Source organism: Tursiops truncatus, chromosome 10 (assembly GCF_011762595.2).
Source record: "Tursiops truncatus isolate mTurTru1 chromosome 10, mTurTru1.mat.Y, whole genome shotgun sequence".
Lineage (NCBI taxonomy): Eukaryota > Metazoa > Chordata > Mammalia > Artiodactyla > Delphinidae > Tursiops > Tursiops truncatus.
Genome location: NC_047043.1, coordinates 73,690,160 through 73,715,633, shown reverse-complemented (window position 1 = coordinate 73,715,633; position 25,474 = coordinate 73,690,160). Strand labels below are relative to the sequence as shown.

Below are 25,474 nucleotides of genomic sequence, written 5' to 3'. Positions count from 1 at the left end.
AACCCTACCCTTAAAATAACTAGAGGAAGAACAAAGAAAACCCAAAGTCAGTAGAAGGAAAGAAATCATAAAGATCAGAGCAGAAATAAATGAAATAGAAACCAAGAAAACAATAGCAAAGATCAATAAAACTAAAACTTGTTCTTTGAGAAGATAAACAAAATTGATAAACCCTTAGCCAGACTCAAGCAAAAAAGGGAGAAGGACGCAAATCAATAAAATTAGAAATGAAAAAGGAGAAATCACAACTGACACTGAAGAAATACAAAGAATTATAAGAGACTACTACAAACAACTATATGCTGATAAAATGGACAACCATGAAGAAATGGACAAATTCTTGGTACAATTTTCCAAGACTGAACCAGGAAGAATTAGAAAACATAAACAGACTTGTCACAAGCAATGAAATAGAAACCGTAATTTAAAAATCTTCCAACAAACAAAAGTCCAGGAACAGGTGGCTTCACAGGCGAATTCTATCAAACGCTTAGAGAAGAGCTAACACCGATCCTTCTCAAACTCTTCCAAAAAATTGCAGAGGGAGAAACACTCCCACACTCATTCTATGAGGCCACCGTCACCCTGATACCAAAACCAGACAACGATGTCACAAAGAAAGAAAACTACAGGCCAATATCACTGATGAACATAGATGCAAAAATCCTCAACAAAATACTAGCAAACAGAATCCAACAGCACATTAAAAGATCATAGACCATGATCAAGTGGGATTTATCCCAGGGATGCAAGGATTTTTCAATATACGCAAATCAATCAATGTGATATGGCACATTAACAAATTAAGGAATGAAAACCATGTGATCATCTGAATAGATGCAGAAAAAGCTTTTGACAGAATTCAACACCATTTATGATAAAAACTCTCCAGAAAGTGAGCATAGAGGGAACCTACCTCAACATAATAAAGGCCACATATGATAAATCCACAGCCAAGATCATTCTCAATGGTGAAAAACTGAAAGCATTTCCACTAAAATCAGGAACAAGACAAGTATGTCCACTCTTGCCACTCTTATTCAACATAGTTTTGGAAGTCCTAGCCACAGCAATCAGAGAAGAAGAAGAAATAAAAGGAATACGAATTGGAAAAGAAGAAGTAAAACTGTCACTGTTTGCCGATGACATGATACTATACACAGAAAATCCTGAAGATGCCACCAGAAAACTACTAGAACTAATCAATGAATTTGGTAAGGTTGCAGAATACAAAATTAATGCACAGAAATCTTGCATTCCTATACACCAACAACAAAAAATCAGAAAGAGAAATTAAGGAAACCCTCCCATTTACCATTGCAACAAAAAGAATAAAATACCTAGGAATAAACCTGCCTAAGGAGGTGAAAGACTTGTACTCAGTAAATATAAAACACTGATGAAAGAAACCAAAGATGACATGAACAGATGGATAAATATACCATGTTCTTGGATTGGAAGAATCAGTATTGTGAAAACGACTATACTACCCAAAGCAATCTACAGATTCAATGCAATCCCTATCAAACTACCAATGGCATTTTTCACAGAATTAGAACAAAAAATTTTACAATTCGTATGGAAACACAAAGACCCTGAGTAGCTAAAGCGATCTTGAGAAAGTAAAATGGAGTTGGAGGAATCAGGCTCCCTGACTTCAAACTATACCACAAAGCTACAGTAATCAAGACAGTATGGTATTGACACAAAACCAGAAATTTAAATCAGTGGTACAAGATAGAATGCCCAGAGATAAACCCACGCACCTATGGGCACCTAATTTACGACAAAGGAGGCAAGAATATACAATGGAGAAAAGACAGCCTCTTCAATAAGTGGAGCTGGGAAAACTGAACAGCTACATTTAAAAGAATGAAATTAGAACACTTCCTAACACCATACACAAAAGTACACTCAAAATGGGTTAAACACTTAACCAAACACTATAACACTCTTAGAGGAAAACATAGGAAAAACACTCTTTGATATAAACCACAGCAACATCTTTTTTGACCCACCTCCTAGAGTAATGGAAATAAAAACAAAAATAAACAAATGGGACTTAATTAAACTTAAAAGCTTTTGTAGAGCAAAGGAAACCATAAACAAGACAAAAAGACAACCCTCAGAATGCGAGAAAATATTTGCAAATGAAACAACAGACAGTGGATTAATCTCCAAAATACGCAAACAGCTCATGGAGCTCAATTTCACAAAAACAAACAATCCAGTTAGAAAATGGGCTGAAGACCTAAATAGACATCTCACCAAGGAAGACATGCAGATGGCTAAGAGGCACATGAAAAGATGCTCAACATCGCTAATCATTAGAGAAATGCAAATCAAAACTACAATGAGGTATCACCTCACACCAGTCAGAATGGCCATTATCAAAAAATCTAGAAACAATAAATGCTGGAAACGGTGTGGTGAAAAGGAAATCCTCCTGCACTGTTGGTCGGAATGTAATTGATACAACCACTGTGGAAAACAGTGTGGAAGTCCCTTAAAAAACTAAAAATAGAACTATCATATGACCAAGCAATCCCACTACTGGGCATATACCCTGAGAAAACCATAATTCAAAAAGTGACATGTACCACAATGTTCACTGAAGCACTATTTACAGTAGGACATGGAACCAACCTAAACGTCCATCGACAGATGAATGGATAAGGAAGTTGTGGCACATATATGCAATGGAATATTACTCAGCCATAAAAAGAAACGAAATTGAGTTATTTGTAGTGAGGTGGGTGAACCTAGAGTCTGTCATACAGAGTGAAGTAAGTCAGAAAAAGAAAAGCAAATACCGTATGCTAACGCATATATATGGAATCTAAAAAGGAAAAAAATGGTACTGATGAACCTAGTTGCAGGGCAGGAGTAAAGAGGTAGACAGAGAAAATGGACTTGAGGACATGGGGTGGGAGGGCAAAGCTGGGGCAAAGTGAGAGTAGCATCGACATATATACACTACCGAATGTAAAATAGTTGGCTGGTGGGAAGCAGCAGCATACACAGGGAGGTCGGCTCAGTGCTTTGCGATGACCTAGAGGGGTGGGATAGGGGGTATGGGAGGGAGGCTCAAGAGGGAAGGGATTTGGGGACATGTGTATGCATATGGCTGATTTGCTTTGTTGTACAACAGCAACTGACACAGTACTATGAAGCAATTATACTCCAATAAAGATCTATTAAAAAATAAAACAGGGGCTTCTCTGGTGGCGCAGTGGTTGAGAGTCCGCCTGCCGATGCAGGGGACACGGGTTCATGCCCCGGTCTGGGAGGATCCCACATGCCACAGAGCGGCTGGGCCCATGAGCCATGGCCGCTGAGCCTGTGCGTCTGGAGCCTGTGCCCCGCAACGGGAGAGGCCACAACAGTGAGAGGCCCGTGTACTGCAAAAAAAAAAAAAAAAGAAAGAAAGAAAACAAACGAAAAAACCCCAAAACACAACAAAAAAAGACTCTTGAGATGAGATATCCCAAATTATCTGGGTAGGCCCAGCATAATTAAAGGGTCTTTGTAAGAGGGAGGCAAGAGAGTCAGCATTAGAAAAAAGGAAATATGACAACAGAGGCAGAGATTGCAGTGATGCTCTTTGAAGATTGCAAGAAGGGGTCACAAACCAAGGAATACAGGCCGCCACTAGAAACTGAAAAAGGCATGGAAATGGATTCTCCCCTTCAAGCCACCAGAAGGAAGCAGCCCAGTCAACATCTTGCCTTCAGCCCTGTGAAACTGACTTCAGACTTCTGGCCTCCAAAACTGTAAGAGAATAAATCTGTGTCTTTCTAAACCACGAAGTTTATAGTTAACTTGTTACAGCACTAATAGGAACTTAATACAGAGGTACGTAAACTCATAAAATGTCAGGTAATGAGTACTGTAGTCCAACAGGAGTATAGTTCTGCTGACGAGGAATGTGATGCTCCCTCCATCACATCACATGTTCAGGATGCCAGTAATTGTGGTTTTGACCCTTCTGATGAGGTGTATGTGTTGTGACAAGGTCCAAAGGATAGAGACTTGGGACTTGGGTGGAATTTACTTGATATATTTCACTGCTTCCTGAAGACTTTTTTTCTTTCTTTCTCTTTCTCTCTTTTTAAACAACTAGGTTCTTTTTATGAAGGAACATCTCCCTCTACTAACCCCATACCTTTCTCTCCAACTTTCCCCATAGTTTATTTTTCTGATTTCTATTTCACTCTCGATTCAGTGCTGTTCTTTTCAGAGAAGAAAATCTTCCTTTTAACTTCCAAGGAAAGAGGCAGGCACTCTTTGCTTCTTATTGTGATGTGATAGGATTTTCAGTATGTCTCATGTCCAGAAAATCCTATACTGCTTCGTCGCTGCATTGTGTCAGGATGTGTTGAGCTTTTTTAGGTGGCCAATATGGAATCTTGGATTAGTAATTCCCAGTACTAATGTTCTGTAGCACCTATGGAGTTTTGACAGTTTCTCCTACATATTAGCTGTCTCCTTGGTGTAGTGATTTGTTAACAGAAAGATAATATCATTATTTTAATATTTTTATTAGCGTTTTTATGAGGTTCCATCCCACGCAAACTGCATGTCGGTCACTTTGTGGTAGTTAACTATTGCAGCATCCATGAAATTTGGGTATGGTTGGATTTCATTGTGAAGAGTAAGCAACAGAACAATCTAATGAGAAACAGAGGAATTCTAACAGACCCTCTGATAAAGGGATGGTTTCATTTTGAGAGTTGCTGCATTTCATGTTTATCAAAGATTACAAATGTCAGTCCCAGAGTAAGTAGAATCCTCAGAAAAGTTTAGTGATGTATGTATTTGTTACAGGGATTGATTTTCAAAAGTCCTTAACTAGACTTTGTTTGATTGATCCTCGTACATACCTATAAGGAAGAAAGTAATTTAAATGGATACAAGTTGTTTGATTCTTTTAAAATATAAAGTTGAGTAAAAAGTTGAACCTTAAGGTTTTAAGAATATATATTATTCACTTAAAATTGACACATTACTGGAAACGTATACTTTGCCCTGAAAATTTATTTTAAGACTCCTGTACGGCTGTGGTTTACAAATTTTATTGTGAATAAGAATCATTTGGAGTCACTTAATGAAACATTGTTTCTTGGGCCTCTTACCTCAGAGATTTTGTTTCAATCAGTTAAGAGTGGACTCTGGAATCTCTATTTTTACCAGTCACTGTAGATAATTCAACAATCCTCAGGGTATTCTTCAAGAAACACTGCTATATATACCCCACCAATAAAGAAAATAGTGAGTGTGTGCTATTTAAGAAATTCCTGAAGTCTTTTCAGAAAAATAGTTGTTGGAAACGCCGTTTGCCATATGTAAGATATGCTGTGCTGAGTTACAGAACACTTTAGGAAAAGGCTTAATGTGTTTCTAGTGAGCCTATAGCGTTTGTTAAGGTTCTGGATTTCACTCCAATTGGTAGCGCTGCGAGTGGCATCCTTTAGGTTTGGCTGTAATGTGTTTAGCTCAGTGGCACGGAAACTGGCAGATATTTCTGTAAGACATACTTACTGAGAAATAGTGCTTGCTGCCAGTACCTTGATCTGCATACATTGAGCGCTTAACAGTTTGCATTTTTTGTTTATTCACTTGTCCTAAATGCTTAATGAACGGGTTCCCTAAGGCTTTAATTTCCAGCCAATCCTAAGTTTATTACTAAAGTTTATCAAGCAGTAAACACACTATTGCACTTACACTGTCATGTTTTTATAAAGCAGCTTATAAAAGGTGACATCTGGCAAAGAGGCAGATCTATAAAAATCATGTGGGTGGGTATTGTGTCATTTTTTCTTCCATACTCCCAGGAAGAGTAATATTATTTTGACACACACGTACATACCCACTGTCAAGTTTCTATTTTTATAGTTAGCTTACTGCACATATCCTTAAGCTATACAAAACCTTTGGGCTAATGCAAAAAGTGACATTTCTGCATATTTATTACAATGCCATTTTAGAGGTTGACTTTGCCTGATAGGATTTTTCCAAGAACAGTGTCATCTTCATGACAGTAGACATTGTTGAGAACAATACTACTATGCAGTTAGTCAGGAGAGGTCAAATATGGAAGGACAAATCATAAATAGCTTAATTTAAGGCTTGGCATGATTATTTCTCAATATTTGCTAGGTACAGGGACAGAAGAAACTACAACACAACGCTGATGAGCAGATCCCTAAGTAGTCAGAATCTGAACTCATCCTTTGTCAACATACACCCTACCCCAAAGTTCAGAAACCCTACTCCTAGGTTTATACCCCCAAAATGAATGCATTTACCCACCAAAAGACTGGAGAAGAATGTTCATAACAGCTTTCTTTAGAAAAGCCCAAACTAGAAGCAGCCCAGATGTCCTTCAGTCACCAAATGGATAAATGTAGTAGACTTGTAAAATGGAATACTTCACAGCAGTTGAAAGCATACCACCTACTGTCCCATGCAGCAACATTAATGAATCTCAGAGACAGTTGAATGAAAGAAGCTGGCTACTGAAGAGTACCTACTGTATGATGTACTGTATTGGAAAATTCAAGAACTGACAGAACTGACCAATGGTGATAGAAGTTAGAATAGCGCTTACGTGTGTGTGTGTGTGTGTGTGTGTGTGTGTGTGTGTGTGTGTGTAGGTGGGAGGTAGTTTATTGAGGGCACTGTCTGGGAAGGGGCAGAGGGAGTCTTCTGGAGTAATGGAAACACAGTGTTTCACTGTCTGGGTCCTGGTTACCTGTGTGTATACATATGCAAAAATGCAGAGTGGCACACTTAAGATTATCCCACCTTACTATATGTTCTGGATACCTATTGCTGTGTAATAAACCATTGAAAAACGTAACAGCTGAAAACAGTTTGGTGGTATTATATCTCACAATGGTGTGGGTCAGGGATTCGCAAAGGGCAGTGCAAGGATGATTGGATTATCTCATCCAGTAAAGTCTGGTACCTCGACTGGGGCGACTCCAATGGCAGAAAGTCAGTTAGGTTCGCCCCTGCGCCTTCTCTCTCCCCGCTCCACCCCCTGGGGCTATCTAAGTGGGCTTTCTCGGGACATGTTGACCTCAAGATGGTCAGACTTCTTACCTTAGAACAGTTCATGACTTTAAGAGCTGGTGTTTTAAGAGAGTAAGTGGAGACACAACAGTTTCTTAAGACCTGGGCAGAGTAAGTTTGGCTGAATTCTCTTGGTCAGAGTACTCACCGAGCCCACCAGACTCAAGGAGATAGACCCCCTACCTGTCACTGGAAGGGATGTTAAAGATTTTGCGGCCACATTTTATAGACGCAATATCTCAATTTAAAAGTTTTCTTTAAAAAGTTAAAATCGGTCACATTACTCTCAAAACTTTATTTTCTGTTGGAAGGTATTGCAAAATTTAAATCCAGTTCTGAAAAACACAAACAGCAAAAGAGACCCTCCATCTGAAATCACAGTTTCCATCCTATCATACATCTCCTCTCCATTTCTTTTTGAGGTTGAAAATTCTGTGACTTTTTCTTATGTTATCTGAAGTTTCTGGGCTTTGAGTTTTATTTTTGCCAGGCTTGGGTGAACTTAGACTTTTATTTAATCATTTACGGCCTAAAGTTAACTGTCAGATTGAAGTCAGATAAGGCTTCTGATACAACTGAAATCCTTTGCTCCTTTTGATTTATGGATAATGAATTTTCCCTCTTATGGTCATAGTATGATTTTTAAGAAAGAAATCCTATATTTCTTATTAATCATCTATCAGAGCTATGTTGCCCAACCGGTCTCTTTGTACAAATCCTTATTAAGAGATGAGCACAGGGCAGCTGCATTTATGAAGTGAGGTTTTATATGAGATGGACTGGCAATGTTTATTCAAGCTAAATAAAGCCAGCGTGAAAGCAGAGCCTTTTAAATTATTTGGCTTCATTTGAACATGCCACTGATGTAGACAGCTTGGGCAAGCAGTGTGTGTACACAAAAAGCTACATTATCAAACATATCGAAAGGTTTCAATGCCAGCACACCAAACATCTCTAGCAGAGATAATTACTGCACCCGTGCTGGGCATAATTTAGGTCAAAAGAAGCACTTCAGCCAGATCTTTAAACAACATTGTACATCTCATTTGAAGTTCTTGGGACCATATCTCAATTTTGTGCCAGTATCTTCAAAGTCCATTTTACAGAGTCAAGATTAGAAACCTCTGACTTCATATCCTCTCAGATTTTCTTTTTAATTAATTGCAGAATGCTATCCTTTTGCTCCCTCCCCACAACCCCCATCAAACCAGAAAGAATTTGTGCGGTAATTCCATATCATTGTAATTTCAAGACTCTGCTTTCATTTGTCACTTAAAGAGCTTTGCAGTATGTAAAGCAGTTAACCCAGCTCCAAAGCCGTATCACTTTGTCAAAAGAGAGTTGTTTGCACTTTACATGACAAGCTATTTGTATAAAGTGCCAGGGTTTGCACTAAATATACTGCATGAAATCTAAGTTATAGATGATGGAATCTTGTTTGTAGTGCTTGTCATTTGCTGCTCACTCTTTCCCCCCCAGCCTTCTGACTCCCTCCCCCCAATCGAACGGGACTATTTTGAAGAGACCCCTTTAATTTTGACAATATTAATGGTGTTGCCTGAGCCACATCAGAAGGCACACAATTCTAGAGTTTGATGAACACATTCGTTTCCTCTCACTGATCTCTGACTCTTGAAAACTGTAGACTGCTTAGAGAAATGCTAACGTGCATATCTGTATATGTGTCACGTCTAAAGCATGTTTATGTGTACAAATAGTATCCACGTGTGGGGCTGTGAGTATAGCAGAAGCATGACCTTAGGAATTGGCTAGGTTCTAATCCATTCCCTTCTGTTCTCAAGCAGTATGACCTTGGACAAAATAAGATGTCTGAATGTGTTTGCTCATCTGTAATTTGGGGGAACTAATCCCAACCCTCGGGATTCTTGGTGCGTTGGTTTTCATGTGTGGCGTATCATGAATACTAGAAGTCCCTACGTTCTTAGGACTATCACAGTAAGCGCATTTTCTGGGCTGCGAGTTGCGCTGATTCTCTGTAGAAGGTTTTTTGGGTTTTGTTTTAATCTAAACATTTCCAAGAATTAGTTATTCATATTTAAATTTATATATTTGATACGTACTTCGTGTAGATATCCTTCACAGTAAACTAGGTGCCTCCTGGGATATAGCGTTTCCACCATGCTTCTCAAAGGTGTCCACAAGGCAACACCAGTGGCTTATTCTCACCCACAGGCCTATGCAAAATACGGATTCTCAGATCCCAACCCAGACCTTTTGAAATAGAAACTGCATTTCAACCTTTATTTATTTTCACACTAAAGTTAAAGAAGAACTTTTCTAGTAGAGTGATCACTGGTTCTTAAGTTGGAAGACCTAGGTCCTCGTGGAGTTTTTTTGGTTTTTTTTTTTTTTAAAGGTTTTTAACCAGGACCTTCAGTAAGAAATAGATTGAATATCATTACCCAACAAAGAGGAGCATACGTGCTCATAAACACATGTAGTTAAAACAAAAGTTGCACGAAACAGTATTTACCCTTGCTGTATGCTGAGCACTCAGACATTTTTTATTTCAACTTAAAATATGCCAGCCATGGCCCCTTAAATTGATTTTATAATCATTCGTAAAGAACTGTTGTTTTACATGACACCGTGCACTTTTTCCTCCCTAGGCCTTGATTTTCTCAACTGTAAAAGCGTGTATGTTGTATCAATTGATTTCAAATGTCTCTTAGCTTAGACAGCCTGTGATGCGCTTCAAAATGTGAAAATCCACTTCTGGACCGCATTTTAAAAGCAGCGTGTTTATTGGTTATTGTATGTGTTGTTTTATTGAGAGGGCGGAAGGAGCGCAGACAAACAATGGCTCACAGACCACAGCTTTTGCATAATAAAAGCTCACAGCCCAGAGTGGTAGACGGTGCAAAGTGAACAATTACATGGTGGTCCTAAACATGTGTCATTATTTAAAACAAACAAAACACACTTTTAAGCTTTTAAAAATGTGTATAGTTTGTCAGTGTGAACATAGTGAACGAAATCCTCGTCCTGTCTAATACACAATCAGAATATTTTTTTTGCTGGGGGGGAGGTACCAAATTACTTTATTTGAAGGAATGGTGCTAAGGAAAGAACTCATAGATGTTTTGGTACAACTTACGGAAAAGGTAAAGGTAACCCAAACACGCATGCACTGCCTTGATGCAGGGAAGTCACCCCTGTGGCTACAGGAAGCCAGCCTAAGGCTTAGCTCTCATGATCTCTGTATTCCAGGGTGTGCTTGTCAAAGAGATACTCTGTCATGCCAGATTCGGGGGCCCGCATCTTGGGCAAGTTGGTTATGTGGTCACCCAGTTCTTTGATGGATTTCACCTGCTCATTCAGGTCATGAGTCTCAATGAAGTCACACAAATTGGGGTCATTTTTGTCAGTGACCAGTTTGTGCAGTTCCAGTAGTGACTGATTCACACTTTTTTCCAAGCGTAGCGCACATTCCATTGCATTCAGCCCATTCTCCCAGTCATCATGGTCTGGTTTCTTGATATCCTGAAGGAAGATTCGGCCACCCTGTTGGTTATGCAGCTGATTCATCAGTTTCTCAGCATGTTCCCTCTCCTCACGAGATTGATGAAGAAAGTATTTGGCAGAGTTCTTCAAAGCCACATCACTGCGGTCAAAATAATACAACACGGACAGGTAGACGTAGGAGGCATATAGCTCCAGGTTGATCTGGTGGTTGACGGCGGCCTCCGAGTGCTGGTGGTAGTGCTGGCGCCCCTGCGAGTGGGACGCGGTCGTCATGGCGGGCGGCCGAGGAGAGGCGGCAGCGGGGACCTTGGGGCGGTCGGAGGGCGCCGTGAGGTGGTGGCGAGGGCTGGTGCTGGGCGGCCGGCCGGAGCGGGGGACGAGCGTCGGGTTCCGTCCAAGCACTGTTGAAGCAGGAAACTGTGGCGACTCTCCGCGAACTCTGCAGTGGAGAAAGCTGACAACATCTTGACCGGTGATGAGAATTGAAAGATCACCAGTGAAGGGCAATCATCGTGTCCCTCCTGATGTGATGCCCTGAGAAGGGCACAATGTGGCCAGTACAGTTTTGGGGCCAGGAATATGTAACCCGAATCCAATCTCCAGGACACATCAGAGAAACCCCAGTAAGGAATAGTTCTATTAAAAAAAAAAAAAAGTATGTTGAAGGTACAAGTGGGGATATATTGTGAAACAAAAAAAGTCAAAGAAATGTTTGAGATCAAAGGAGACTACAGAGACAGGGGCCCTAAATGAGAGCCTATACTAGATCTTACAATGGACAGGGAGAATGCCATAAGGGACATCACTAGTTAATAGACAAAACTGGGGAAGAAGATGGTGGATTAGATAAAATATGGTACCAATGTTACATTTACTGAAGCTGGTTGCTGTACTGTGGTGATAAGAGAAATTGTCCTTATTCTTAAATGCACACTGAATGAAACATTTTCAAAATAAGGACAGGAAATAAACAGTATGTGTATAGGGAGAAAGTACAAATGATAAGCAGATGGGGAAAATGTTAACTCAAGATGGATCTGGGGTGTAGCTAGGTGTTCCTTGTGCTATCTGGTTCGTGGAATTTGGGGATACATTTGAAATTAATTCCAGATTAAAATTTTTGAAATTTTCCTTCCTCTCCTCTAATGGTGCCCCTTTGTGTTTCCAGAATGCCTGGAGTGCTTTTGCCTTGGGGCTTGTGCCTTTTTAAAGCCAAGCTGGGCTGAGCTGGAGCCCCCTGTATTCTCTAGTTTCCCGAAGCTCTTCGCTTCCTCGGGAGCTGACAGAATAGGCCTGCAGTGCCCACCTCCCGTCTCTGCCCTTGTCCCTCAGGCCTTTTGATCTGTCCCTCTTCTGTCACACCTACCTCTGCTTCAGTGCCCCGATACATTACTGATTAGCTGGTTCTGTTAGTCTTTCTCACTTGGTCTTTGGCTGACCTTGACCTCTACCCAATTCTTGGCCCCTTGCCCCAGTTCACTATATTCTCCCACCTTTCAGCACCAATCTCTTGGAGAGAGCACTGCTCTCTTTTGATCGTGAAGGAAACCCAGGATCCTCTTTTTAAAAACACTGTAGAACAGGGACTCAGATACCTGCACATACCAGGGAGTCCAGAGGCGTCTGATGATAGGTCTTGGGCTCTCCTGAAGCCAGAAATCCACAAATACCTTTAAAAAAGGAATACATTTTAAAAAAGCAATGGTCTCCCTTTCCTGTGGCAGAGGAATGCTGGAGGAATAAACAAAGGTGGTTCTTGCTTGTCTGCTCTGCCAAGTGCCCACATGGCCAGACAGATTTCAAAGCAGTGGCCCTCTGTAATTTTTAATTATCCTTCCCAGCCATGTCCTTGTCCTCAAGAAGGTGCAGTCTTATTGATGAAGTGAGACACTTGAATGTGAAACCGACTGATAGCTTGTGTGATGAACTGCATTCAGAAAAATTATAGTAAGTAATACATGGCAGGAATTGGAGAAACCAAAAGACCATTGTGGCTGTGGATGCAACTTGGCTGATGGAAGAAGTTGGAGAGCAACGAGGATGTGTCTCCCAGAATCTCTAGAAAGAGCCTCCTAATGGCTCTGTAGTGAAAGACAAAGCAAGCAGGCAAGGAGCCCAGCTCTGGGGCACAGGATACCAGATGGTTTATTGAAAGTCGGAGCTCAGGGTCTGAGGGGTGAGGGAAGAGGGCTCAACCCTCGGGCTTCAGCCTGCATTTTCACAAAAAGCCTCAATTTAGATTTTAGATATTATTTCCAAAAGAGGAGAGTTACAGAAGTGTTCTAGCTGGAATGCAAAAAGCCCTCTGCCATACCTCTTGACCATTCACCTGCCACGTACTTTGAATTTAAAAAAAGGAAAATCCCACATGCTACAGAGCAACTACACCCATGAGCCACAACTACTGAGCCTGTGTGCCACAACTACTGAAGCCCACGTGCCTAGAGCCTGTGCTCCACAGCAAGAGAAGCCACCGCAACGAGAAGCCCGCACACCGCAAGGAAGAGTAGCCCCCGCTCGCCGCAACAATAGAAAGCCCGCATGCAGCAACGAAGACCCAAAGCAGCCAAAATAAATAAATAAATTCATTAAAAAAATTTTTTTAAAATTTAGAAAGTTCTGTCATTACCTTAGGAATATCTTAATTATTTTGATTTTATTTTTTCCTGTTCAAAGTTTGCTTTTTTTTTTTAAAGATAGGCATACTTTTTGGACCACTGGTTTGAGATTTCTTCCTTTCTGCTTTTCTCAGTATACCAGGGGCCTCAAAAGCAGAGGTCTTCCATCCTCTCAGGAGCTCTGTCCCTCCCCGCCCATTCCTGTAGTAATGTCCTCTCGCCATGCGTCTCCTGCACCTGGCCAGGTGGAGTTCTCCTCTTCCTGCCACCTTCCCCACCCCAAGATTAACAGTTCCAAACCTTCTACTGCAAGCACAGTTGGTACTCAGTTTATTGGTAATTAATGAGTAGTACTTCCTTGGCAGAACATAATGGAACTACAGGGCAATCACTTAGAAAGGGAAACAACTGTCAGTTATCACTCTAATGAATCCTGTTTAACAGAGGTGATGGCAGCCCGGCTGATGCACAACCTTCTGTGCATCAAAAGTGGATCCCTTAATAACTCCATTTCTGTACTGTGTGTAATTTGCAAAATAACTGCTCTCAAGGCCAAATTGTAAAGTGGCTTCAGCTATGGGTAACAGTGTAATTTTGGAACTATTCTCAGAACTAGTTATTAACTGTTCACTGTTAATATTTGAATATGAGTAAACAGAAACAATTCTTAACATTAAAAATTTAAATAGTATGGTAGTGGTGGTGACAATTATTGAGATGATCATAGCAATGATGTTAACAAATGACGTTAATTGAATCATACGTGACAGGCCCTATGCTGAACATTTCATATGCATCATCTCACTTAATTCTCAGAACAATCGAGTGTTAAAAATCACTTTTCAGAAGGGCAACTTCATGGCTGTTGTGCAAATATAAACACAGTTTAAGATCTTATTCAGCTCATTAATTTAAGAGGGTGAGGGACCTAGTAAGATGTTAAAATTAGTCCAAAAATAATTTGAGATTTTGTGTGTGTGTGTGTGTGTGTGTGTGAGATTTGATAGATTATTGGGCCAGATACAGAACAGGATAATGTCCTGCTGGTCCATAAGAGCTCACACAAGTTACTGTCTCCCATCAGTTGTAAAATAGCCCTGTAAACAGAAAGTCACACCCAGCAGTGGGAACACTATACTAAAGAAATCCAGTAATCTCGTTTGCCTATTTCCAAGTTTGAAATGTTTTTTCTGATACCTGTAAGGCAGGTGGTGCTATAATTTGCACATTACAGATGGAGAAACTGAGGCTTTGTGATGTTAAGTAACTTGGCCAAGGTTATATGAGAGGTGGAGTGGTGACTGACTTGAGTCTGACTCCTTACGCAGCTGGCACTGTGGTGATGAAGAGCATGGGCTCAGTAAATGAACAGATTTGAGTTCAACTCCCAGTGAACTTGGGCCAGGTAACTACTGTGCCTTTATTTGTTCATCCGTGAGGTTGTGTTGCTAATAGTTTTAAGTCACAATGGTGTTGTGAGGATATGGTAAGGTGACATGTTAAAGCCTTGTGCATGTTGTACATGGCATTGCACTCCCTCTGTAAATGTCAGCAGCTGTTGTCATCATCAGTACTGATCATCACGATCGAGCACCACCTGCATGTGTCTTGCAAATAGCAGTGCCCTCACCTTCTCTACCTCGATTGGCCATGGTTGCCTTAAAAGTCTGTGCACATCCAGAGTATGAGCTCCAGGAATCTCCGTCACAGAAAACCAATTCTCCATCACAGTTTTTGTCCAGGATCATGACCAGATTCAACTGACCCCAGGAATAGAAAGGTAGTGTAATAGTTGGAAAAGTATCTCTTCCTCCAGGGAACAAAACGACAACAGTGCCATGTGGCTTATAAAAATATTTGCCCCTGCTATTCTGTAACCTGTAAGACTTTAAGGATGCATGGATCCATGATAACTGTAGCAGGTATCATTTTAAAAACCTACTCAAAGTAAGTATCAGTGTCATACAGCACATGCTAGAGTAGATTTTTCTCCATGGCAAAAATCCAAGCATGGCATTCAGTTTTTCCTTCCTGGAACTCATGTTCCCTTGTATCAGTGACAATGGAGTTGAAATGTTTAGGTCTTGTATTGGATATCATCTCACTGTCTTGCTTTGAGCAGATGATCTCTATCAATCTTGTCTTTTGGAATTAAGGAGTGCCAAATGACAGAAATCAAAGGTTCAATGACAAAATGGTGTGTGCTTGGTGAATTTACCATTTTTTTAAATAAGATTTTTCTGTAGATATTAAGGAGGTTCAAATTTTTTAGGAGCTAATTTACTGGAGACACACTTCTCTACTGGCTCCTTATCTCTGAGATTAGAGCCTTACTGAAGTCAGCATATGTATATCTAGTTACTCACATATATCAAAAATTTCTCTTTATGCTCTCATCTTTGTTGTGTGGGGTAGAAGGAAGCGTTCATCTCAAAAATGGGACATGATTTCTTGATTTGGAATTCTTCAAAAACACATAAAAATGATTAGCTTTGTCTTCATAGGATTCATGTGTTAGATTTTTGCCTCATTGCAGCAGAAATGCAGCATGTCGGCCTTGTTATTGTGATCCTAAGATGAAGGCAGATACTCATGATTAATTCTTTGTGATTTTCTTGTTATCATTGATAATACAAACAATATGTCTGTACTATTTGAGAGTTGACAAGCACCAAGTATATTTTTAAACATGCCAAGTTTGTTTGGTACTCCTCCTACATATTTTCTTAAATTTGTAAAATTGTGAAATATTTGTTTCTTGTAGATTTAGAATTATTGCCTTATATGCTCTCTTACCATACTGTGAATGGTCCAAGAGACTCAGTTTAATTTTGCAGGTATATTGTTGTGAGGAATTGTTACAAAGAACTACTCTCAAAGGGTTAAGCAGTTGTTCCTAGTGGAAATAAAGTGGACTGAAAGAGACATTGAAGAGGCTTGCAAATGATATCTTAGTAACTCATATCAGGATCGCCCCAAATCTGTTTTTACAGTTTCCTTCTTGCATGGAAAGACTACAGACAGGTTTATTTTAGCTCAAATTTCTATTCCATATGGCCTTGGCACCCTCAGAGCAAATGTATTTTCTATTTTACTCTTAGTTTTCTCAACCAAAATGAGACTTAAGTCACCAGGGAAATATTGCAGGATGTATTGACTTAGGGGATATATCTTTTCTAATTTTAACTTCTTTAGAAGTTCAGTTGATATAAATATCCTTTAGTGTAGTTTGCCAGGCACTGCGTACTCTAGTTCTAATCAAAAGTCATACCAAGTCAGAAGAGAATCAGGGGTTAGTGAAATTCTTCTCAACAGTTGTGTCTGTTCTACTTCCTAATGGTCACATGTCCTAAACTTTTCATTTTTAAAACCGCTCATGAAGACATACCATGTTACTAAATGTGGGTTCCTTCAGAATATAGTGGGCGGGGGGGAAGAGAGTAGTGGAATGATGTTTTAATTGTATAGTCATTAACTGACTGAATTTGCTTTTTTTCAAAATTTTTACATTAGCCTTCATGACCCTTAAAAACATTGTGATTTAAGGTAGAACACAAGTAATGCAGTCTCATTAACTTTAATAACGTTCAATAAAAATTCTAAATTTAAAAAACTTGCTTCAAAAAACAGTGTGTAATTGCTAAAGCATTGAATAGAGCATCACAGTTTAAAATTATTAAAAATTACTAAGTATCCATTTAGGATGAGATTTGTTTTATGATTGCAAACACCTCCAAAACAAATCGGCAGTCAATTGCAATGCATTTTGCGATGTGAAAGCACCATTAATTACTGTTAATGGTACTTCTCTAATGTATGTAAATACATCATCTGCACCGGAGCTCTTGGCAGTTTTTTCTTCTTTCTAGACAGTTTAAAGATCTTAATTTATTAATATTCACAACAAGCAGAAAGATAAACATTGTTTTGAAGCTCTTGACGAATGGCGATTGGAGACATACTGTGCTTGTGCTGAAAGTAGATATTAGCTTGTCGGCAATAACTCACGGCCCTACATGAAATAGACCCCGAAAGGGAGACCAAGAGTTTAAAATGATGTTATTAAGAGTCTCTGGAAGCACTTTATTCTCAGGTACCTCAGATTTGAAAATTTTATTAGTCTCACTCTACACTTATTTCATTGTTTGTCCCCAGAATGTTAAACTCAGCACAGGCTCCTGCCGTGGTAAGCATTATTTTTGATGCACTTTACTGAATATGACTGACAAGGACTTTTTCAGGCAAACATTGGGAGAGCAGTGTTTCCTATTTATTATGTCCTTTCATCTCTGCCTGAGCTAGAATATTCATGCTGTAAAAGTAATAAAAAGAAAAAAGAATATTCTGTGTTTTCTTGCAAGCCTCACCCCCAAATCCAAACAAAGTGAATGCTTTAGTGACTCACAGGTAGGATTTTCACCAATTCAGATATAAAATGTGACAATTGGCAGAATCATATATCAACATCTGGATCCTTCTCAAGTGTCATAGGCTGAGTAGTAGGAAAGTAAAAGCAAATTTTATAATGAAATGTTTTTTGGCATTTATTTTTATCATAGACTAGATTGAAAGGTTTTGTTTTCCCTCATAACTTCTTTAACTTTCTTTGATGGAGACATGTGTAGTCAGCTTAGCTTAGTTGCTTAATAAGTTAAAAATATCGAGTATTGATGAAAATTTCAAATATTGCTTCTAATTTTGAGTTTCCAGATTTAGCAAATAAGAATACAGGAGCCCAGATCAATTTGAATTTCAGATAAATGCAATTTTTAAAAAGATTTTACAGTATTTTAATGTCCATTTCGTCAGTGGATGTGTTTTGAAATTATTAGGATTCACAGTTTTAAGAGTAGAGCGAAGGAAAGATGGAAAACGCAAACAGTTGGTTCTTGTTAAATTTCAGTTAAAATTTGTTTCGTGTAAGTATATCCCATGTGATACGTGGCACATACTTACCCTAAGAGATTTTTGTTGTTTGCCTGAAATTCAGCTGCTCATTCTCTGTTTCATCTGGGAATGCTCTTCTAGTTTATGATGAGAAAAAAATCAGTGCTTTTTGTGAGCATTGAAACGCACACACTAGATTTTTTAATGTGTAAAATGGCAGTAAAAATTGTAGCAAATCTCCCAAGGCCGTTGGGAGTATTAAACGCATTGATACTAGTAAAGCTCGTGGAACAGTTCCTGGTGTCTGGTAAGCACTGTGGAAGAACACAAGCTTTTGTTCTCAAATGATCATTTGTTCTAATGTTAGACACCTTTTCTACCGGAAGCCTGCTGTTGCAGATAAGTAAAAATGTGAAGGAATCTTCCTGATGTCATTGACAACAACTATAGTTCATCTACAAAAATATAGGGTGCCACAAGTGACCCTGTGACCGAAATATGTAAAAGCTCAATATGTTACCGTGCTCACAGGCATTGAAAAGAGCCACAACAATGGCAACTTTTCCTTTTGCTTTTTATAGAGACACATTGTATTTATTATTATGATATGACAAGTCGGCTCTGGAACATATGTGTGCTTGAGAAAAGAATAGAGCAAGGATAAAGGAGCCAGGTAGGAGCCAAAGTGCTAGTCACAGTTGGTAGTGAGCAAAATGAAGTTCAGCAGTGTGATCACAGAAATTCTTATTACGCCAGATGGAAATTCACCATGGTGGTGGTGGGTGTTTTAAATGTAAGATCAACCAGTGTTCCTGATTATTCATTTGTGATCCCTAAGAAATGCCAAGTACTGGGCACCCCTACCTTCTATCCCTGCTCTGGGAGTCAGTGCAGAAGTCAGAGCAGGCTGGGTTATAATGTATTGTTACAAAATAGTAACAACAGTAACAAAAATTTCTGAGGCTTAATCAACCATCACTTATTTCTCATCCTTGGAGGTCCCACCGTGGTTCCAGGGGTCTCTCCAGAGCTGCTCTCCTCCGAGGGGTGGCTCATCATTTTACTCCACTGCTGACTGGTGGCACCTTTATTTCAGGACTTGAGGTTTACTACAGTTGTGGAAGAGAGGCATTGGCAAGTGCACATGGGCAGTGATGTGGAGCATGTTACTGCTGATCACAGCCAGTGGCCCACAGCTGGTCATGTGGCCCTGTGCAACTGCAAAGGGGGTTCTGAAACATAGCCTTCCATGTGTCAAGCAATGCATGTTCTGGGAGAGGACCCAGAGCAATTAGCACTAGTTTGCCATACTGGCAAATGTTGCCGATGGATTCTGCTCTTCCCTTCCACAAAGCCCAGAGGCAACTTCAGAATTCCTCTGCACTGTGTGGCAGGCAGTAGTTGGCAATCAGAACTGGCAAGAGAAGTTGAGACACAGATGTAGAGAACAAACGTATGGACACCAAGGGGGAAAAGCGGCGGGGGGTGGGGGGTGGGGTTGGTGGTGGGGATGGTGGTGTGCTGAATTGGGCGATTGGGATTGACATGTATACACTGATGTGTATAAACTTGATGACTAATAAGAACCTGCTGTATAAAAAAATAAAATAAAATTTAAAAATTAAAAAAAAAAACCAAAACTGGCAAGAGAGCTGAAACCTGTTAGCCATTGCTGCACTGCTCCCAGAGAAAACATCTATTGCGGTAGGAATTTGGATGTCATGCATAGTGATTAGAGTTTTAGGAATAAGTGCAAATAGATTCTTAGGATAGTCTTCATCACAGGTTTATTGATTTGAATTTACCATCCCTCCAGCTTCTGTTTGATTTGGGAGAAGGTAGTTTCCAGGTATCCCGGTAATCAATCTCAACGATAGTATTTTAAAAATGTTATCTCCAATTGACCTGAAATTTAAGTCCTCCCTAGCTTTGTTCCCATGCAACACAAGTATTAGGAGTTTTTCATAACTGTGACGAAAAGGGGAGAGACGTATTAACAAACGTTGAAATAAAAGTTGAAAATTGTTTTTTGATCCTGGTGTAAAACTGATGGTATCAAAGCTTTTTCCAGCTTAAGGCAGCCTTGTCCATGATACCTGAAAGTGCTGCTTGATGAGAATCAGATCAGCCCCCGTTTGAGCCTGGCCATTTCAGTTCAGTTTTCAGTTAGGTGAAATTTTCTGGTGAGTGACACTTTCTCCCAATTAACTTTGATGAAGGGATGTAGCCTTAGAATGTTCTCAAGTTGGGAATATGAGTTATATGTCAGTGAGATCTGATTCTTGGAAGACTGGAGAATAATGACGACACCTTTGAAATGGCGAATTACTTTTCAAAGTTTTTCTACAATGCGGTTGTTCATACTGGTCCTAATCAACAACATTTGTTGTTAATGTTTTCTTTTGAATAGCTCTTCAGTTCAAGGCGCAGTGCTAGACACTGTGATGAACATTACGTTATAATAGAAGTATTTTACAGTGGAATATTACTCAGCCATAAAAAGAAATGAAATTGAGTTATTTGTAGTGAGGTGGATGGACCTAGAGTCTGTCATACAGAGTGAAGTAAATCAGAAAGAGAAAAATAGTGTATGCTAACACATATATATGGACTCTAAAAAAAAAGGGTTCTGAGGAAGCAAGGGGCAGGACAGGAATAAAGACGCAGATGTAGAGAATGGACTTGAGGACACGGAGAGGGGGAAGGGGGAAGGGAGAAGGGGGAGCTGGGACGAAGTGAGAGAGTAGCATTGACATATATACACTACCAAATGTAAAATAGATAGCTAGTGGGGAGCAGCCGCATAGCACAGGGAGATCAGCTCGGTGCTTTGTGACCGCCTAGAGGGGTGGGATAGGGTGGGTGGGAGGGAGACACAAGAGGGAAGAGACATGCGGATATATGTACATGTATAGCTGATTCACTTTGTTGTAAAGCAGAAACTAACACACTGTTGTAAAGCAATTATACTCCAATAAAGATGTTAAAAAAAAAAGTTATAACAGAAGTACTTTCTAAAAATAGAAACTGAGAAATTGGAGAAAGAGAAAAATATGGCCAAATATAATCAAGTGCTTAGCTGTGTTTTTCACGATCAAAAGTCAGAGGAGCTAAGGCTGGAGAAATTGCTCAGGGTCGGAGTAGGGCTGTTGGAGGAGGAAAAAAAAAATCACTGAGCATTCGATTAATTAAATATGTCAGGAGGAGAGAGAGGTTGTATGGCGCCCCACCCTGAAGTCATAGACATTTAGTCAGAAGCTGTTTCTTCTTGCCTCTTTCAGTGAGAACCAAGCTTTCCTTGAACTCGTAGTGATTTTAAAAAAAGGAAAACACACAAACAGTATCATTTAATTCCCACAGTATAATGATTCCAAGTGGCCTTCAGTTAATTTCTAATTAGAACCTCCATATACTTCTTTTAAAATACAAGTTAAGATAGATGCAAAAAATATTAGTCTGACATTGAATCATACAGGTAGTCAATGTAAGTGTTTAATCATCTCCTGAGAGTAAGCATTTTTTTTCTTTTGTAAGATTACTCATAGTTTTTAATTGATGAGACCTATGTTAATATATGTTTTTAAAACTACAGAGATAATATACAAGCCCATTTTCTTGGGTAATCTGCACCCCACCCATTCCCCCTCTTTCCCTGAGTCCTTCTCCTCTATCAAGAGGTTCAAAAGTTAGGTGTGAAATCTTTGATACCTTTCCCTAGGTGTTTTGCTGTTGTTACCTGTTTTGTTCTGTTTTTTGTTTTCTGCTAAAACCTAATAACTAAAGGTCATCAGGAACATACTTGAATTCCAAGGTAGGTTTATTAGCCTGCTGCAGCAAGGGTGAACACATGCCGGAACTGTGGGTTGTCTCAAAAGGATGAATTAGAGATGGGGTACTAGAAGATTTGGGGGGCTGAAATTAGTCATGGGATGTTCTTAGGTATTTGTCAGAATATGTCAAGTAGGCAGTTTCTGGAGCAACTTCTGAGTCTCTGAGAAAAATGCATGGCTCTGAATGAACTAATGGTAAGTTTAAGCTTATCTGTCGTCATGGTTTGGTTAGGTGCAGCTTCTCTGTTTCATGAGTCATAGTGCAGCTTTGCAAGGTATGGTTGATATTCCCATTCTCAAGGGGTTCATAAGTAAGACTCTCCTGCTGAAATGTAGTACCTATTGTACATTTCCAATTTTTCTTCTTGTCCTCATGAAGCAGTACTAATGCCATATGTCACAGACTTACTTTCCTATTTTAAAACACTGATGTTAGTTTTATTTTGTTGATCATAAAGCTATTAAAGAGTTAGAATAATGCTTTTAGATTAGATTTTTATTTTAGAATAAATCACTTACAGGAAAACCATTTCACTGTTTTGAATGAATGAACAAATGAGATTCTTGAGAGAGGGGAGGCCTGAGTAAGATCCAGGAATCTAAGGAACCCTAGAGAATCTAGGATGGTTTTGGGAGATCTGATTTGGGTATTAGAAAGGTGGGCACTGGTTAGAAAAGAGCTGGAAACCAGGGAAACCAGTATGATGCCCATAATAATAGAGGTTAGGGAGAATGGGGGCTGGATTTAGGGCCGATGGAGTGAAGTGGACAGATTTGAGAGCTGCCCAGAAGTACAACCTAGATGTGACTGGGCAGGTGAATGGGTAAATGAAATGTGGTACATCTACATCATGGAGATTATTCAGCATTGAAAAGAATAAACTATTAATCCACACAGAAACTTGCATGCATCTCCGGAGAGTATGCTGAGTGAGAAAAGCTAGTTTCTAAAGGTTACATGTTGTATGATTCCATGTATATAGCATTATTAAAATGACAGAAGTATGGAAGTGGAGAACAGATGAGTGGTTAAGGATGGGTAGGGAACTGGGGTGGGAGGGAAATGGGTTTGGTTACAAATGGGCAATACGAGGGATCCTTGAGAATGGAAATGTTCTGTGTCTTGGGAAAAAAACATACAAAGGTGAACGATTTAACTGAGGCTGTAGGTTTATTTTTGTAATTGTTATTTTAGGCACAGCATATGATTGTAGTCATTGTTTCTGCATTCATGTCCATTGGTGTTTAGAAACTAAAATTGTGGTGTAATGAAATTAGTTCATTATTCTGGTCCAACTTCTGTTGCTAACTAAGTTGTGACCTTGGTCACGTTCTTCATATTTGCTGGAACTTAGGCTCCTCTTGAGGGCTTTGGAATAATTACCGTCAGAGGTCCCTTCCAGATGTAAAATTTGATGGTTTCATGTTTGAATGCATCAGCTGCATTTCAGCATCTCAAAAGTACACTCAGACATGCAACAGTGGGTCTGTTATGTTATTGATTTTATTTCATCAGGAATGTTTTTGCACGGGTTATTTTAATGCGTGGAACTTACCAGTATTTCTTTTCAACAATGCCAAAGGTTAAGACCCCCAATTCCCCCCTTGCAGTTAGTTCTCTAAGTACTTCTATGGAGACTAGTGACTTCGAAGTCAAAGACGAGGATCTTTATGTTTTCCTTAGTTAGCTCCTGTGTCCTGTCTCCTTAACTTTTGTAGTTTATAAATTCTGTGGTATTTGACTTGAGCTTTTCAGGAAAAGTGCAAATTAGAAATAAGTAATTGATCACTATGGGCATAGAAACCCCAATAGTCAGAATGTGCAAAGTAAAAATATCTCTTTCCACCATTACAATTAATGACCCAATATTATATTTAGACTGATTTTTCACATAGAAATGTAATCTTGGGAAAGAAATAATAGCTATAAACCAAGGTGTATATTATAGTATATTTGAACATCAGCTCTATATTACTTACGTTTTCAAAGGCATTTTTATCCTTTGAAAGCTCTGGTTTAATGTATTATATATATTGGCATCAGGGGAACCAAAATGAAATATCAGTTTGATTTAGGGTTGCTATGGAGAACATTTTCATGTTTCAATTCAATAGTTTATAATATATTTATGCATGCTTATATACATATACTTAAGCACATTTATAGTTTGGTGAATATTTTTAATTGACTATCATGATTTAATAATAGCCATTTGAAACAAAGCCAATAAGCAAGAAAAAATACACATTTCAAGTTCATTTTATGACTGTAAGAGAAAGCGTTTTAAAAGACTTGCACACTTTTTCTGCACAGAAAGCTTTTCATGATCTTTTTGATATGCCTGCTAATATTATTCAGTATTCATCCTTTGATTTCCCGGCTTCATTAGTTAGTATTTATAATTGCTTGGGTTTGGGGTATCTTGGCCAGCAATTTAATTACATCTAACTATCAAGTCACAGACAGAATGATCTTATTCTAGTTGCACCATTTTGTCCTGGGTATGATATTCCCTTATACTGTCTGCTAAGACTTTCTTAGAGCAGCATGTCCTAGAAAGTTTTGGTTTAATAGTTTTTAAAATAAAAGAGCTCAAGAGCAGTGAAGAGCAGCTAACATTCAAGTTAGGCTGCAGCCATCATATTTTCTCAGGTTCCTCAACTATTATTCCTGAAGGGGAAGGAAAACTCCCAGTTGTTTAGGATCCTCTTTGTGCCTGACACTGCGCTAATCTGGAGGTGATATTCAACTACAGTATAATATACATCTTGGTTTATACTCACTATTTCTAATTAAATCTCTTACACTAATCTTATAGAAAGAGAAAATGTCACCCACTTACTTAAAAGTCCTTACTTGTCTCTTTTAGCCTCTGGTGACTCCTGGGGTTCCTTGGCTTGTGACACCGTAGCTCCAATCTTTGCCTCTGTCTTCCCTGCCACTTCTCTGTGTCCAAATCTGTCCCTCCTTTCTCTTATAAAAACACCAGTCCTTGGATTTAAGCCCTACCCTAAATCCTGTATGATTTCATCTTGATAACCCTAATTAATGACATCTGCAAAGATCCGAGGATCAAATCAAAGCTAACTCCGAGTCAGAAAGTGTAGGGTGAGACCACTTGATTTTCTCGGGTTCTGCGGGCATTTATGCTTGTCTCCATTCCTCCTCCCCTGAGCAGCCCCCTGGACCAGACTGCTAAGACTCAAGAGTTTTTGGTGCAGGAGCCTACGTAAACGCCGCATCTCTTCGCCTCACCCCTGCGTTTCCTTTGCCTTCTCCTCTCTTCTGTTGTTTTAGTGCCATGTATGTTTCAGTCACACCATTCATCTCTAGTGAAATGTGTTCTAACTTCCAAATGGGCAACACACAGTCCAGTATTTGAAACAGAATTCATTTGGAGAGACAGTATAATGCAGTGAATGAAGCACAGGCTTTGGAGTTAGGAAGAGAGAGTTTCATTTTCCTATTCTAGACCTTCCCTTGCTGGGTGTGAAATGCAAGTGAGTTAGTTACCATCTCTGATATTGCTGTCTGTATCTTGTCACGAGAAGTGGAGATGCTCCACTTCCAAGCTC

The 25,474-nt window shown here is 39.4% G+C and overlaps 1 protein-coding gene and 1 pseudogene across 23 annotated transcripts in view; one reads left to right on the top strand and one right to left on the bottom strand.

Annotated features, from left to right (window-relative positions):
* Positions 1-25,474, top strand: part of FHIT (fragile histidine triad diadenosine triphosphatase) — a 1,451,419-nt gene that overhangs the window by 888,629 nt on the left and 537,316 nt on the right. The gene's annotated exons all lie outside the window — the stretch shown is intronic.
* On the bottom strand, positions 10,193-10,911 carry LOC101328835 (ferritin heavy chain pseudogene; annotated as a pseudogene).